Source organism: Molossus molossus, unplaced genomic scaffold (genome assembly GCF_014108415.1).
Source record: "Molossus molossus isolate mMolMol1 unplaced genomic scaffold, mMolMol1.p scaffold_m16_p_2, whole genome shotgun sequence".
In the NCBI taxonomy this organism is placed as follows: Eukaryota; Metazoa; Chordata; class Mammalia; order Chiroptera; family Molossidae; genus Molossus; species Molossus molossus.
Genome location: NW_023425355.1, coordinates 77568037 through 77585439, shown reverse-complemented (window position 1 = coordinate 77585439; position 17403 = coordinate 77568037). Strand labels below are relative to the sequence as shown.

Below are 17403 nucleotides of genomic sequence, written 5' to 3'. Positions count from 1 at the left end.
TCATTTTGAAATCTACTCTATCAGATATGAGTATTGCTACCCCAGCTTGTTTTTGCTTTCCATTTGCTTGAAACTTATTTTTTCTCATCCCTTCACTTTCTACCTATGTGAGTCTTTTGTTTTAACGTGGGTCTCTTGTAAACAATATTTATGTGAGTCATGCTTTCTAAACCAGTCAGATACTCTGTGTTTTTTTTTATTGGAGCATTCAAACCATTCACATTTAAGATGGTAATTGATATGTACTTATTTATTGCCATTTTTGTTTAGTGCGGTTAGGTTTTCCTTCCTAATTCTTCTACTAATTACAGCAGTTCCTTTAGCATATCTTGCAGTGCTTGTTTGGTGTTAATATATTCTCTTAGCCTTTTTTTTGGGGGGGGGGGCAGGCTTTTTATTTGACCTTCTATTTTGAATGATAGCCTTGCTGGATAGAGTAGTCTTGGATTCAGATCCTTGTTTTTCATGACCTTGATTACTTCATGCCACTCCCTTCTGGCCTGTAGTGTTTCTGTTGAGAAGTCAGCTGAGAGCTTATGGGGTTTCCTTTGTAGGTCACCTGTTGCTTATCTCGTGCTGCATTTAGGATTTTCTCTTTGTGTTTAATTTTTGGCATTTTAATCACTATGTGTTTTGGTGTGGGTCTGTTTGGGTTTTTCTTACTTGGAGCTCTCTGTGCTTCTTGAACTTGAATGCCTTCTTTCTTCACCAAGTTAGGGAAGTGTTCTGCCACTATTTCTTCAAATATATTCTCTAACCCTTGCACATTTTCTTCCTCTTGGGGGACTCCTATGATGCGAATGTTGTTAAGTTTCCAGTTGTCCCACAGTTTTCTTAAGCTATCTTCCTGTTTTTTTTAATTTTTATTTTTTGGTTTACTGATTGGTTGATTTTTTTCTATCTTGTCTTCTAATTTCTCAGCTTCTTCTACTCTGCTGGTTAGTCCTTCCAATGTCTTCTTTATTTCTGCTATGTCATTTTTCATTTCCACTAGGTTGGTTTTCAATGTTTGTGTATCTTTACTCATGGTGCCGATGTCCTTATTCATGCTGTTGAGCTTTCTCAAGATCATAGCTCTGAACTCTACTTCTGACAATTTGCTTAACTGCATGTGATTTATCTCATCTTCGATGGAGTTTTATTGTTCTTCCATTTAGGATTTGTTTCTTTATTTCACCATTTTGGCTTTCTCGGTGGGTTTTGGAGCCAAATTTTTTTCTGTGGGTGTTTGTGTTCTGCTGTTTGTGGTTTCCTTTACTGGGTTTGGATGGGTCTGGGTGGGCCCACGTTAAACACCACTGTCAAGTCTTACTTTCCTGGGTAATTTTGCAATCTCAGGAAAGGTTCAGTTATCCTCTAGCTTTTTCCTGAAGACTAGTAGTTTCAGTTACTCAGTGTCTTGGAATATAGCCCTGGTGTTCTTCCTAAGAGGATTTCCAGAGGGTGGGATAGATGCTGGTTGTTAATGAGCCTCAATTTGCACTTCTTTGCCTCACCTGGGAAAGGTTGAATCTCTGAGGCAGGGGTTGCTCTTTTTCCCCACAGCTCTGGGAAGGAGCACACTGTCCACTGTCTTTTATGGCCACAACTCAGCAAAATCTCTGAGTGCCCTCCAAATCCTGGTTGTCCCCACAGAGTTCCAGCCCAGTCTGCCCTCCATATGAGGTACTACCAGGTGAATGGCTCTAGCCATTTTAGCGTTCTGCTCCAGTTCTCTGCGCTGTGGAGCAGGATTGGTCTTTATTCCCCAAGGGCACTGTTCACAGCTAAGATTACTGTTGTCCTTGGACTTCAAGCCTGCCACCCTCTCACGCCTCTGCAGATCCTGGTTGTATGGTCCTGTCCTACTGCTTTTATGTTGCTTTATTCCTGGATTTGTCTTTATTATAATTGTAATTTTTTTTTGGTCCTGGGAGATCATCTTTGTAGCTTCCATTCACTCTGCCTCCATTTTCACATCCTCTAAGCTTCTCTTGTGTGCAGCTGGGTCTCACAGGTCTCTCTGGTGCCCCAGCACCCTGCAGGTCCCAAGGGTAACTGTATTGCTCAGTCCCTTTGGGGACTCAGATCTATGACTTTGTTATGGGCTGCTGGGTCGCACAGGCCTCTCTGGTGTTTCAGCACCTGCAGGTCCCACGGGTAATTGGATGGCACAGTCTATGCTGTGTTGTATAGACATTTTGGTGTTTCAGCACCTCACAGGTTCATGGGTAACTAGATGTTACAATCCCTTCTGGGTTGCACAGACCTCCCTGGTGCCCCAGCACCCTGCAGGTCCCATGGGCATGCTGCTGGATTATACCAGTCTCTTGGGCTCTGGCTTCCCACAGCTGTTGTGAGCTGCTGGACAGCACATGCCTCTGTGGAGCACCAGGTCCTGCTGCTGGTGGCTGGGGAGTGCTGTTGCCCTGAGGGGCTCAACTCCTGCTCAGCTTTTGCTGTATATTTGGAGATGGGTCTCAGCTGCTGGTCTGTTATTCTGTGGCCTGGGGATGGATGTCTGTTCCCCAGCCTCTGTTGCTGGGGTTATATCTCAACTCTGATCGGGCTGCTACTATGGATATAGTTTTTTTTAAACTTATTGAGTTCTGCTCTTTTTATGAGTGTAGCTGGCAAGTTGGTTTATTTGTTTTGGGCCTCTTCAGATGGTCTCTGGTGTAGGTCACTGTCAGATGCCATTTATGACTGGCTCTCAGTATGTTGTTGGAACTATCAAAGGTGTACAGGTTGTATCTTCCTTTGCTCAGGCTGTGTGAATTTGGAAAGAACATCAAGGTCTGCTTTTATTAGCCCCAGGCAGAGGAGCAAGTCAGACCAAGTCTCAAAGCACCCAGAGATCACATTTGCCTGCAGGCTGACTGTTAATCCCTCTCACTTAATGAGCCTCAAGCTGTAGTCCTTAGCCTGGTGTAAACGCCACAAGGTGGGGCAAGAGAGTTTCTAATGGGTGGGGCAATTATTTCCCCTCCAGGATAAAGCTGCCTGGATGGCAAAGGTCTGCCTAAGAAAGATTGTTTCTGCAGCATGGAAGAATGACTCAGCATAGGGATCCTGGCTGCTTCCTTTTCAGTTCTCTCCTTCAAGACACCAACCCCATACTCTCCTCACACAGCTTTTCTTTGCCTCTGTTGAGACGATCATGTGATTTTCATCCATTATTTTCTTAATGTGGTATATTACATTAACTGATTTTCATGTGTTAAAACATCCTTGCATCCCAGGAATAAATCTAACATGGTAATGCTGTTTATTATCCTTTTAATGTGCTTTTATATTTGTTTTGCTGCTATTTTGTTGAGGATTTTAAAAAATCACTGGTTTTGCTTTATTCTGCAGTTCACATGTGGCAGACCCAAATGCAACACTTAGAGTTTTCTCTTCTGAATTTGTTGTTTTTTCAGATCTATGTCAGCAGAAAGTGTTTTACCCAATAGCATAGGCAGTCTGATCTTCAAGCAGTGGAGACATGCAGGTCTTCAAAGACCCTGGCTCTTCAGCACTGGAACCCGGACCCTCCCATTGGAATGCACCAATGTCTGTCTGTGCTGGAGCTCCACCATGGTTCCACTACCCTGATATATCCTTAGGCCAGGAATGCCAAACATGTTCCATGTACGTGCCTACTCTGAATAAACATTGGAGGCTGCCTGGGGGCAAAGGGTGATGGTAGTGAGGCAGGCAGTGTCTAGGTTCTATAACAAAGAACATGGTGCTTCTTTTGCAATGTTTGGCATGACAACATCCACTTGAAATGGGGATATTGGAAGAAAAGACTGCATGCCAGCCACCAGCTCATCTCAGAAAGTGGCAAGTCATTCATTCCATCCTTGCCTTGGGCAGTTATTCTCTCTTGCCATGTGGCTGAGAAGGCAATCTGAAGGCCACAAAGCTGGCAATAGCTTCTCCAAGCCTTGAATGGAATAGCATAAGTTCCAAACTAGATCTGCACATTGCAGCAGCTTCTCTTCTGGAGTTAGTTTCATCCTTGCAAAGACAGGTAGTTGGCTGTCAAAATGAGTTACATGAAACTTGGGTGTTTCACTTAGGTGTACACTTCCTTAGCATGTATACAGAAATAACCTTAATCTCTGGATAAAATTTCAATACTTTTTAGTCCAAATTAAGAAATTCATCTTCTTTTTTTTTTTTAATCCTCACCCGAGGACATTTTTCTATTTTTTTATTCAGATAGAGCGGGAGGGAGAGAGAGGAAGAGAGAGAGAGAGAAACATCGATGTGAAAGGGACACATGGAGTGGCTGCCTCCCGCATGACCCAACCAGGCCCGGGGACAAACTACAACCGAGGTACATGCCCTTAGCGGGAACCGAACCCAGGTCTCTCTGGACCGCAGGCCGACGCTCTAACCACTGAGCCAAAACGGCCAGGGCAAGAAATTCATCTTCAATGTGCTACTGAGAAACTAAAATAGAGTAAAAAGATAGTCTTACTTTAATCACATTCCAGAATGAGGGCACACTGCTTTGAGAAGCCCTGTCTCATCAGAATACATAAGGTTATGTATAAAAGAATGTTTATTGACAATACCAAAGTCACCAAACATAACCCCAGCCTGGCCTTCCATTTCCCCTTGGTGCCACTCCATACCGTGGGTGAGGAGGTTACTTCATCAAGCTGACTTTGGGAATGTCATAGTGCTCCATGATTGTATCCAGATGTCTGTTGAAGTTGTCCACTCTCTGCTTCTGGGTTTGGAGGTTTTCTTCAGGATCCTTTTCATTTGATGCTTCTCCTGTACCTTCTCAAATGTCTCCTGGGCCTGGGTCCACTTGTCCAGGTTCCATGGTTTCTTCTCGTCATTTATTTGGCTCATTCCCATGGCTTCCAGGAGTTTCACCTTGTCTTTGTCTTTCATTTCCCTTTTCCACTTGGTCATGCCCTAATCTGCAAGCCTTTCAGCTTCAAGAGCCCCTTTTGTACCTGCTCTTAGGCCGCCATAGTGCCTGTCCACATTTAAGTATATACTCTTGAGAATTTTTCTATCTATATTTATCAGAAATATTGGTCTGTAGTTTTCTTGTGATGTCTGTCTGTCTTTGATATCAGGATAATGCTGGCCTCATAATATGAGTAAGAAAGCGTTCCTCTCTCTTTGATTTTTTGGAAGAGTTTGAGAAGGACTGGCATTGATTCTTCTTTAAATCTTTGGAAGAATTTACCTATGAAGCAATCCCGGCTTTTGTTTATTGGGATGTTTTTGATTATTGATTCAGTCTCCATACTAGTAATAGGTCTATTCAGAGTAACTATATTTTTCATGATTTAATCTTGGTATATTGTATGTATGTTCTAGAAATTTATCCATTTCTCCTAGGTTGTCCAATTTGATGGCATATAATTGTTAATAGTAGTTTGTTATGCTCCTTTTTATCTCTCTGCATCACTTGTAATGTTTCTTTTTTTATTTCTGTTTTTATGCATTTGTGTACTTCTCTTTTTTCTCAGCCAGTCTAAGGGTTCACTGGTATCATTTCAAAAGGTGAACTCTTAGTTTCACTGATTATTTTTCATTTCAAATGGTATTTATTGATCACATATTTAAAGGGACATGATTAAGAAATGTGACTCCTCTGTCTATAGACAGTTATTTCTACTGTGCTGGGTGCATCTTATGACTCACTAGTCTTTTTTTTTTTTTTTTTTATAAAACCAAATTTTATTTAAATAGACAATTTTTTTGTATGAGTGTGTTTCCTTCTTCAGAGGTCACTACTGATCACTGCATTTTAGAACCAGAAGAAACTCTTACAATCTCAACAGTACATCATCTCCATTTAATAAGAGAGGAAATTGATACCCATATAAGTCGAAAGACTTGGCCAGGGTGAAAGAAAACTAGTTATTGGCGGAGCTCTACCTAGTAGCATTTTATTTATTTATTTATTTATTTATTTATTTATTTATTTATTTTTATTAATTTGTTTTTGTTACAGATGTTTCTCATTTTTTCCCCATTGATACCCTCCTCCTATCCCCCCCATCCCCATCTTTGTTGCCCAGTGACTCACTAGTCTTATACAATTATTCAAGGTCCTATAATGCAATAGTAGGCATGTTCAGAAGCTCAGAATCTTCTTAGAAACGTGTAGTTAGCAGAGTAAAGATGCCAGCAAATGGAGAATCTGCTTAATTTCAAACAAACACTGATAAGAACTCGTGGTTTTTCATCTAGCTGCTGGGCTTGTCTGTTGGTCCAGTCGTGGTCTCTTCTGAATAATCACCAGTGACACTTGCTGTGGCTTTCTCAGTGGCTTCATTCACAAAGCTGGGGATGTTTGATTCCACATCAGTACACAATTCAAAAGTCTGTTTATTCTTCAAATAAACATCAGTGTCAGTGGTTGACTCTACATTACCAATAAAGTATAGGGCAGTGCTTAGTTTCACTGATTTTAAAATTGTTTTTCTATTCTCTATTTTATTTATTTCTGCTCTAACCTTTGTTATTTCTTTCTTTCTGATAACTTTATGCTTTCTTCTTTTTCTAGTTCCTTCAGGTGTAAAATTAGGTTACTTATTTGAATTGTTTTTTAACACAAGTGTTTATTGCTATGGCTTTCCCTTTTTGTACTGCTTTTTCTGGATCCCATAACTTTTTGTATAATGTGTTTTAAGTTTAATTTGTCTGGACATATATTCTAATTTCCATTTTGATTAGTTATTTCACCCAGTGTTGTTTATGAGGCATATTACTTTTAATATGTTGAAAGTTGTATGGGAATTTTATTTTCTAAAATCCCAGAGACATTTTATTGGCCAGTATGGGATCACCAAAGTGAAATCAACCTGTCTTGAGGTACAGGTTCAAATCTTTTCAGTACAGCTTGAGCTATCTTATATAAACAATATGGACAGTGGCCAGTGACCCATAGTGCAAATATAGCAGAATATTTCTTTTCTGAGTATGATACGGCTTAGAAACTATGAATCAGGGATAGCTCATCTTTGGCCTCATTCATGAATTGAACAAACATTGGTTAAACAGTAACAAGGTGCTAGTCCCACTGTCCAATGCTGAGAATAGAGTGATGAGCAAAATACATACAGTCCCTACCTTCATGCCATTTACTGTTTGGAGAATGGGGTTGAGGGATGAGGGAGGCAGAGAAGACAGACATTGAACTTAACCTACTGGAAGGTTGTGTGCTTGAAACCATATGCATGATTCCAAAATTATTATATCAAAAGGAAATTTTCCAGAACAAAAAATTGGAAAATTTTTAGTCTGTCACTTCCAGAACAAGTAAATTATTTGCTTACCCAACACAGTAAAAATAAATCACTGAAACTGCTCTTGAATCTGATTTCTCCACCCAGAGGAGGAGGCAAAAACCTGGAAAGAAACTCTGTAAAACCACTTTCATCCTTACACTGCCCCATCTGAAGATGAACTTAAACACAGATAACACATAACCTTAAGATTCATGGAAGTGAAAAAAGGTAATCTGTACTGTCTTCACAGGTGACTTTTTATGACAATTCATCCTTACAGCACATAGTTATTGAGCCTTTACAATATTTCATGGGATGCAGAATGATCCCTGATCTCACAGGGCTTACATTCTAGTGATTAACCCTGCATCAACCAGCCAGTGATGCTGGTCTCATGCTTTGTGGACTATGCTATGCACAATGGCTCATTTATGTTTTAAAGGTAAGAGATAGCTAAATGAAAATAGTAATAGACTGTTTGGCCGGTGTGGCTCCATGGTTGAGCATCAACCCATGCACCAAGAGGTCACCAGTTTGATTCCCAGTCATGGCACATGCCCAGGTTGTGGGCCTAATCCCCAGTACGGGGCATGCAGGAGGCGGCCAATCAATGTTCTCTCTCATCGATGTTTCTATCTCTCTCTCTCTAAAAAAAAAAATCCATAAAAAATATTTTTTAAAAAATAGAGTTAGACTGGAAGTATATGTTTGGCAAAGAAAAAGCAAATACAAAGGTCTGGAGACAACAATCAGCTTAGAGTATATGAATGGCAGTGGAAATACCAGTGAGATAGGAGACTAATGAATGAGGGAGAGATTGCTGAAGAGTAGGCAGGGAAATTTCTGGCTTGTGCACCTGAATATATGGTGGTGACATTCACGGGGATAGCAACCATGGGTGGACAAGGTCATTATAAATTGCCAGAGCTCCCTGTTCATTGTACAATTTTGCCACATGATCACCCTAGGCATGAGGTCACTAAAACCATCCCCAGCTTACTAATAGGCAAGCTTTCAAAGTCTATTTGTGAAGCAACTATTTAAAACCCAGTTTGTTGTCCCATAAAGTAATCTTATATGTAGCCAGCAGATGGGCTGTTGTATTGGAAGTTTCATTTTCTTGGACCCAAATGTGTAGCTGGAGTAAACCCAGATAAAATGTTGTCTGTGGATGGCATCTTTCAATGTCAAGGCCCTGGAGCAGTCACTTATATCATCTGAACATTGCATGCGGCTCAGTTAGTTCTCACTGAATATTAATGTTCTCTTCATATTTCCCAGCCCCCTTCTAGTTGGGTAGAACCATGGGATTAGTTTAGGCCAATGAACCATGACCAGAAGTGATGAGTCAATTCTAGGCCAGAGCATTTAATAGCTGGTAAGTGACTCTCTTTCCAGATGACAGTCAGAGGCTATATGTTCCAGATGATGTAGCTAAAAGATGGACAAAGTTCTGTCAGTCTAGGTCTCTGAGTGTCTATGTGGTACAAAGCCACACTGACCTATATAAGACATGTACCATGTTAGTAAAGTAGAAACATGTGTTACATTAAGCCACGGAAATAATGGTGGCTAGTTGCTGAAGTGTAAGTTAGACTACCTTGACTGATACAGTGGTTGTCTGCCCTTGCCCCTGTAAATACATTGGGACCTCCCATGTACCATGTCCCATTTGGAGGAGGGGTTAAATTGGCCATAAATAATACACCTGTTTCAGATATCTAGCTAAGCTTGTACTCTTACTCACTTTCTCAACATGTTAATTTTTACTTTAATTTCCTATACTCTTTGGCTGCACAGCCTGGCTATCAATAACTGCTCCCCACTACCTACTCAGCTTTATGACATAGTTTCATGCCTGGCTTATTGACTTTAACTTCCCACTTGTTTCTCTCTGCACACTCTCTTGATTCAGGCACCTATGCAGCTATATCCAGGATACCCTCATCAACAACTTTAGCGCTATGGAAGCCTCACTAAGCTCCATCTCCACAGGGTAAGGGAATTAAGACAATAGTAAAGAAGGAAGCAATGTTTTTTTTTTTTTTTTCTTCTCGAGAAACAATAATGAACATGAGGTATATGGGGTAAAGGTGAGATTGACATTGATAAAGGAGTATCAGGAACAGTGCAAAGTGTGAAATGGTTCAGGACCAAAGCTCTTAATGGTGCCTGATTGATCGAGATGAACTCCCCAACCCACTTCCTTATGTGGTGCCAGCTATGTGGTATAGGCACAGGTTGAAAAACAGCTTACAAAACAAAAAAGGTAGGATCTGACATCTATATATTTCAAGATTATAGGTAACATGATTTCTATAAGAAATTTTCCCCAGAATTATAGCTTAGCCTGATAAGAATACAACTCTGTCCTGATATTATGGCAGATGCAATAGAGATATTCCCAACTCAGCAAGCAGTGGAAGCAGAACTCCTGTGACTGATGGCAGTTTCTAGTCTTGGAACCTGGGTTGAAGTTTTGGAATTTTTTTTTCATGAAGGGTATGTGTTTAAAGTCATACAGTAGGAGCTGCCTATATTCTGTGGTGTTTGTGTCTAAGCCAGTTTGAGGTCAAACCATATACACCAATGGTATGGGCATTCTGTGTACAATATCTTGGTGACTTTTACATGAGAAGTTTTTCCCAAGTTGAAGGAAGATACTAAGCAAGACAGGAAAAAAGAAAATAGATGGTCTTGGGGTCAGAAACAAAGGGCACCAAGAAATACTAGCTCCAGTTACCCTACTTCCATAACCAACTGGGATGTTCAACATCTTTAGTTCTAAGTTGTCATCTCTCCTTCACTAACACAGCCACTTTCTGTGATATCACTTTCTGTGATATGTGCGTGTGTGTGTGTGTGTGTGTGTGTGTGTGTGTGTGTAATGACTTAAGTTTATCATAGGAGTAGCAAAAAGTCACTGGCTATTTTGTTTCTTTCTATCTCACCATAGCACCTTGTACTTAATAGTTGCTCAATAATATTTGTTGTCCTAATATGTTTCTATCCAAAGTACCTTTTCTTTTCTATTCTAATAAACCCCAAACCATCTCACTTTGTTATATTTAACCCTGGAAATACCACAACACTGTCTGTACAATGAAAGTGCTGAGATTTCTAAATAAAATATGCTTGCAAGCAAATTATATATGCTTACTTCTCGTCTTCCTTGGAGACTCATCAGGCCCATGTGGGGGCAGTCAATCAACTAACAAGAATCTACTGAACACCTACAGTGTGACAAGCAGGCAACAGCTATAGGGTAGTTATAGCTTCTTGAAGAAAGCACCAGACATAGGTGATATTGTCATTAATAGTTCCATGTCATTTGCTTTTGCAACATATTAAAGTGATGCTGGTTCTAATTACTCAGTATTTCATCCTTATTATTGACATTATTTTTCTCTGTATTTTCCTATGTAAGACAGGTCTAGACATTATAGCAGGTAACAGGCAAAGAAAATTCAATTTATTTTGATTAGCTATACTTTTTAGAACAATTTCTCTTTTTTATAGAGGTATTCACAGTACTTCCCAGTAGGTCCTGTGACAAGTATTCAACAAAGCATGATAAGTTGAAATGTTTTAGGCTGAATCTGACATTCCTCAAGAAACAATGTTTCAGTGCAGGGTCCAACAAACTATGATGGCCCATGGGCCAAATCCTGGCTGCAGGCCACCTGCTTTTGTAAATAAAGATTGGAATACAGCCATTCATAATTTATTTTACATAATATTGGTGGCTGCTTTCATTAAAAAAACTGTGGATGGGTGAAAACAATTGAAATAGGTCTCCAGCATCAAGTGTCTGGTGTTTGCCATGGCTGTCTTATTCATTATTTTACACAATCCACATAAATACTAGGATGTAATAATAGCTGGTATTTATTGTGTTAATTAGAGGTTTATCCTCCCCCCTTTTTATTAATGAATTAATTAATTTAATTTGTTGCAGATGTTTCTCCTTTTTTCCCCACTGATTCCCCCCTCCCCCTCCCTCACTGCCCTGTCCTACCTTTGTTGTCCATGTCCATTGTTCATGCATATATGCGTATAAGTTCTGTGGTTTATCTCTCTCCCACTATCCCCTCTTCTGGGGATTGTCAGTTTGTACCCCACTTCCACACAACAGCATGGGTGGGCCTGAAAGTTGGGCAGGGAAGGGCCTCAGGGAATCACCAGGGTGGGGCAAACAGCATGAGCCAAGTTGCTGGAGTCCCAGACATGGCAGATGTCTGCCGCCCCAGGGAAGGGCTCACCAAAGGAACAAAGGTCTCTGACAGCACAACTGTCCAGAAAAAGCTGCCTCTCCACCCCTCGCTTCAATGCCAAACAACACAGTTCTTCCCCTGTACGTCTCTGGTGCCTTTCAAGCAGCCTCCCCAACGCTGGAGCCTGGAGGGTGTGAGACTGAGTAAGTTTGTGTGTGTGTCCTTTAAGAGGAGCTACCTGGGCTCCAGTGCCTCAGCCTCCTTCAGCCTCAGTTCCTGCTGGTTTTTTCTAGCCAGAAGTTATGGAGACGTCTCTTCCTGGCACTGGAACCCTGAGCTGGGTGCCTGGTGTGGGACGGGGACTTCTCATGTCTCAGGGAGGACGTTCCCAGCTGAGGTGTCCCTTCAGATTTTTACCCAACACGTGTGGATATGGAACCAGCCCGTCACACCTCTGCCCCTTCTACCAGTTTTGATGTGGCTGCTTCTTTAGTTTCATAGTTGTAGGAATTCCATAAAGGTTGATTTCAGGAAGTTTTTTATTTTATTTTAGATAGCACAATTTGATCACTTTTATTTCTTTTATTATTTTTTTGAATTTATTCATTTATTTTTGTTACAGATGTTTTTTCCATTTTCCCCCACTGATTCCCCCCTCTCCCTTCCTCAATACACTATCTCCAGCTTTGTTGTCCATGACCATTGTTCATGCATACATGCATATAAGTTCTGTGGTTTATCTCTCCCCCACCACCCTCTGGTCCAGGGATTGTCAGTCTGTACCCCACTTACCCGTTTCTGGGACTACCCCATTCCTCAGACTGTTATGTTCATTATATTCCACAAATAAGTGAGCACATATGATACTTGTCCTTCTCTGTTTGGCCTGCTTTGCTTAGGATAATACTTTCCAGGTCCCTCCATGTCGTCTCAAAGGATAAGAGATCTTTCTTTCTTACAGCTGCACAGTACTCCATTGTGTATATGTAAACAGCTTTTTTATACATTCATCTACTGATGGACATTTGGGCTGTTTCCAGAACTTAGCTATTGTAAATAGTGCTGCTATGAACATGGGGGTACATATATTCATTCTGATTGGTGTTTCAGGCTTCTTAGGGTATATTTATAAAAGTGGGATCACTAGGTCAAATGGCAGTTTAATTTTTTGAGGTAACAACATAATGTTTTCCATAGTAGCTGCACCAGTCTGCATTCCCACCAGCAGTGTACAAGATTCCCCTTTTCTCCACACCCTCACCAACACTTGTTTGATGATTTGTTGATGGCGGCCATTCTGACAGGTATGAGGGTGTGATTACATTTTCATTGTTGTATTAAATTGCATCTCTATGATGATTAGTGAGGTTGAGCATTTCTTCATATGTCTCTTAGCCATTTGTATGTCCTGTTTGGAGAGGTGTCTATCTAGTTCCTCTGCCCATTTTTTAATTGGGTTTTTTGTCTTTTTTGTTTAGTTGTGTAAGCACTCTATATATTGAAAATTAACCCCATATCTGATATATCATTGGCAATTATGCTCTCGCATACAGTGGGTTGCCTTTCCATTTTGATGATTGTATCTTTTGCTGTGCAGAAGCTTTTGAGTTTGATGTAGTTTTATGTGTTCATCTTCTTCGTTGTTTCTGTTTCCTTGCGTGATGTAACAGTGAAAATTCTGCTGTGTATGATGTCTGAAATTTTACTGCCTATAGTTTCTTCTAGGATTTTTATGGATACATGAGTCACACTTAAGTCTTTTATCCATTTTAAGTTTATTCTTGTATATAGTGTAAGTGCATGATCTAGTTTCATTTTTTTGCAAGTAACCGTCCAATTTTCCCAAGACTATTTATGAAAGAGGGTGTCCTTACTCCACTGTATGCTCTTGCCCTCTTTGTCAAATATTAATTGAGCATATTGTCTTGGGTCCATTTCCAGGTTCTCTATTCTGTTTCACTTGTCTATATGCCTGTTCTTTTGTGAGGACCAGGCTGTCTTGATTACAGTGGCTTTGTAGTATAACCTGAAATCTGTTAATGTGATCCCTCCAACTTTGTTCTTTTTCAAGATTGCTGTGGCTATTCAAGGTCTTTTTTGGTTCCATATGAACTTTTGAAGTATTTGTTCTAGTTCTGTGAAGTATGTCGTTGGTATTTTGATGGGGATTGCATTGACTCTATAGATTGCTTTGGGAAGTATGGACATTTTAATTATGTTGATTCTTCTAATCCATGAACAAGATATTTTCTTCCACTTTTTTATATCTTCCTCTATTTCTTTTCTCAATGACCTGTAGTTTTCTGCAAATAGGTCCATTATTTCTTTGGTTATGTTTATTCCTAGGTATCTTAACTTTTTTCCTGCAATGATAAATAGGATTTTTTTTTGTTTCTCTTTCTGTGAGTTCATCATTGGTGTATAAGAATGCCATTGATTTCTTGACGATAATTTTGTATCCTTCAATTTTGCCAAATTCATTTATTAAGTCTAGTAGATTTTAGATGGAGTCTTTGGGGTTTTGTACGTATAGTATCATGTCATCTGCGAATAATGACAGTTTCACTTCCTCCTTTCCCATCTGGGTACCTTTAATTTTTTCTTCCTGCCTGATTGCTAGGGCTAAGAATTTCAATACTATGTTAAATAAGAGTGGCGCAAGTGGGCATCCTTGCCTTTTTTCTTTTCTTAAGGGAAATGCTTTTAGTTTTTGCCCATTGAGTATGATGTGGGCTGTAGGTCTTTCATATATGGCCTTTATTATGTTGAGATATGATCCCTTTATTCCCAAATTGCTGAGCGTTTTCATCAGAAATAAGTGCTGGATTTTGTCGAATGCTTTTTCAGCGTCTATTGATATGATCATATGATTTTTATCTTTTATTTTGTTTATGTGGTGTATCACATTTATTGATTTGCGAATATTGTACCAGCGTTGCATCCCTGGGAAGAATCCCACTTGGTCATAGTAAATAATTTTTTGATGTGTTGCTGGATTCGATTTGCTAGTATTTTGTCCAGGATTTTGGCATCTATTTTCTTCAGGGATATTGGTCTGTAGTTTTCATTCTTTCTGGTGTCCTTTTCTGGTTTTGGAATTAGAATTATGTTGGCCTCATAAAGCTAGTTTCAAAGGCTTTCTTCTTCTAGAAATTTTTGAAATCGTTTGAAGAAAATGGGTGTTAGTTCTTTGAATGTTCGGTAAATTTCCCCTGTGAAGCCATACGGACCTGGGCTTTTGTTTGCTGGGAGAGTCTTGATTACATCTTCAAGTTCGTCTCTTGTTAATGGTCTGCTCAAGTTTCCCCTTTCCTCCTGGTTCAGTTTTGTGAGACTATGTGTTTCTAAAAATTGATCCATTTTCCTTAGAGTGTCAAATTTGTTCCCATATAATTGTTCATAATATCTGTTAACAATTCATTGTATTTCTGTGGTGTCAGTTATTATTTCTCCTCTTTCACTTCTAATATTGTGTATTTGTGATCTCTGTCTTTGTTTTTTGGTGAGTATAGCTATGGATTTATCATTCTTGTTTATTTTTTCAAAGACCCAGCTTTTTGTTTTACTGATCCTTAAATTGTTTTTTTTTGTCTCCATGTCATTTCTTTCTGTTCTGATCTTTACTATTTCCTTCCTTCTACTAGCCTTGGAGTTTTCTTTCACTTCGCTTTTTAGTTCATTTTTTAAATTTTTATTTATGTATTTTTATTAATTAATTTTTGTTACAGATGTTTCTCCTTTTATCTCCACTGATGCCTCCCTCCCCGTTCCTCCCTGCACTGTCCCCAGCTTTTTTTTCCAGGTCCATTGTTCATGCATACATGCATATAAGTTCTGTGGTTTATCTCTCCCCCACCACCCTCTGGTCCAGGGATTGTCAGTCTGTACCCCACTTCCAAGTCTCTAGTACTACCCCATTCCTCAGACTGTTATGTTCATTATATTCCACAAGTAAGTGAGCACATATGATACTTGTCCTTCTCTGTTTGGCTTGCTTTGCTTAGGATGATACTTTCCAGGTCCCTCCATGTAGTCTCAAAGGATAAGAGATCTTTCTTTCTTACAGCTGCGTAGCACTCCATTGTGTATATGTACCACAGCTTTTTTATCCATTCGTCTACTGATAGACACTTGGGCTGTTTCCAGATCTTAGCTATTGCAAATAGTGCTGCTGTAAACATGGGTGTTCATATATTCTTTCGGATTGGTGTTTCATGCTTCTTAAGGTACATACCTAGAAGTGGGATCACTGTGTCAAATGGAAGTTCAATTTGTAATTTTTTGAGGTGACACCATATTGTTTTCCATAGTGGATGAACCAGTCTGCATTCCCACCAGCAGTGTGCTAGAGTCCCCTTTTCTCCACACCCTCGCCAACACTGGTTGTTTGATGATTTGTTGGTGGCGGCCATTCTGACATGTGTGGTGATATCTCATTGATATTTTAATTTGCATCTCTCTGATGATTAGTGATGTTGAGCATTTCTTCATATGTCTCTTGGCCATTTGTTTGTCCCGTTTGGAGAGGTGTCTATTTAGTTCCTCTGCCCATTGTTTATTTGATTTCTTTGTCTTCCTTTTGTTGAGATGTATGAGCTCTCTGTATATATTGGAAATTAACCCCTTATCTGATATATCATTGGCAATGATGCTCTCCCATACAGTGGGTAGCCTTTCCATTTTGATGATTGTATCTTTCACTGTGCAGAAGCTTTTGAGTTTGATGCAGTTCATTTTCTCCTTTGTTTCTATTGCCTTAGGTGATGTATCAATAAAAATTCTACTGCGTAGGATGTCTGAAATCTTGTTGCCTACAGTTTCTTCTAGGATTTTTTATGGATTCATGAGTCACATTTAAGTCTTTTATCAATTTTGAGTTTATTCTTGTGTATGGTGTAAGTTGATGGTCTAGTTTCATTTTTCTGCATGTAGCTGTGCAATATTCCCAGCACCATGTATTAAAGATGCTGTCCTTACTCCACTGTAGGCTCTTGCCACCTTTGTCAAATATTAATTGAGCGTATTGCCTTGGGTCCATTTCTGGGTTCTCTGTTCTATTAAACTGGTCTATATGCCTGTTCTTGTGCCAGTACCAGGTTGTTCTGATTACAGTGGCTTTGTAGTTTAACCTGAAATCTGGTAATGTGATCCCTCCAACTTTGTTCTTGTTTTTCAAGATTGCTGTGGCTATTCGAGGTTTTTTTTTTTTTTTTTTTTTTTTTGCTTCCATATGAACTTTTGAAGTACTTGTTCTAATTCAGTGAAGTATGCTGTTGATATTTTGATGGGGATTGCATTGAATCTATAGATTGCTTTGGGTAATATGAACATTTTAATGATGTTAATTCCTCCAATCCATGCACAGGGTGTGTGCTTCCACTTTTTTATATCTTCCTCTATTTCTTTTTTCAAAGACCTGTAGTTTTCTGTGAATAGGTCCTTTATTTCTTTGGTTAAGTTTATTCCTAGGTATCTTAATTTTTTTTGCCTAAATGGTGAATGGGATTGTTTTCTTAGTTTCTCTTTCTGTGAGTTCATCATTGGTGTATAAGAATGCCATTGATTTCTTGATGTGAATTTTGTATCCTGCTATTTTTCCAAATCAATTTATTAAGTCTAGTAAACTTTTGATGGAGTCTTTGGGGTTTTCCACGTATAGTATCATGTCATCTGCAAATAATGATATTTTCACTTCCTCTTTTCGAATTTGGATCCCTTTTATTTTTTCTTCCTGTCTGATTGCTGTGGCTAAGACTTCCAGTACTATGTTAAGTAAGAGTGTCAAAAAAGGGCATTCTTGCCTTGTTCCTACTCTTAAGGAAAATGCTTTTAGTTTTTTTCCATTGAGTATGATGTTGGCTGTAGATCTTTCAAATATGACCTTTATTATGTTGAGATATGATCCCTCTATTCCCACATTGCTGAGGACTTTTATCAGAAATGGATGCTGGATTTTG

The 17403-nt window shown here is 39.4% G+C and overlaps 1 pseudogene; it reads right to left on the bottom strand.

Annotated features, from left to right (window-relative positions):
• Positions 1 to 4621: 4621 nt before the first annotated feature.
• On the bottom strand, positions 4622 to 4958 carry LOC118636667 (annotated as a pseudogene).
• Positions 4959 to 17403: the final 12445 nt, after the last annotated feature.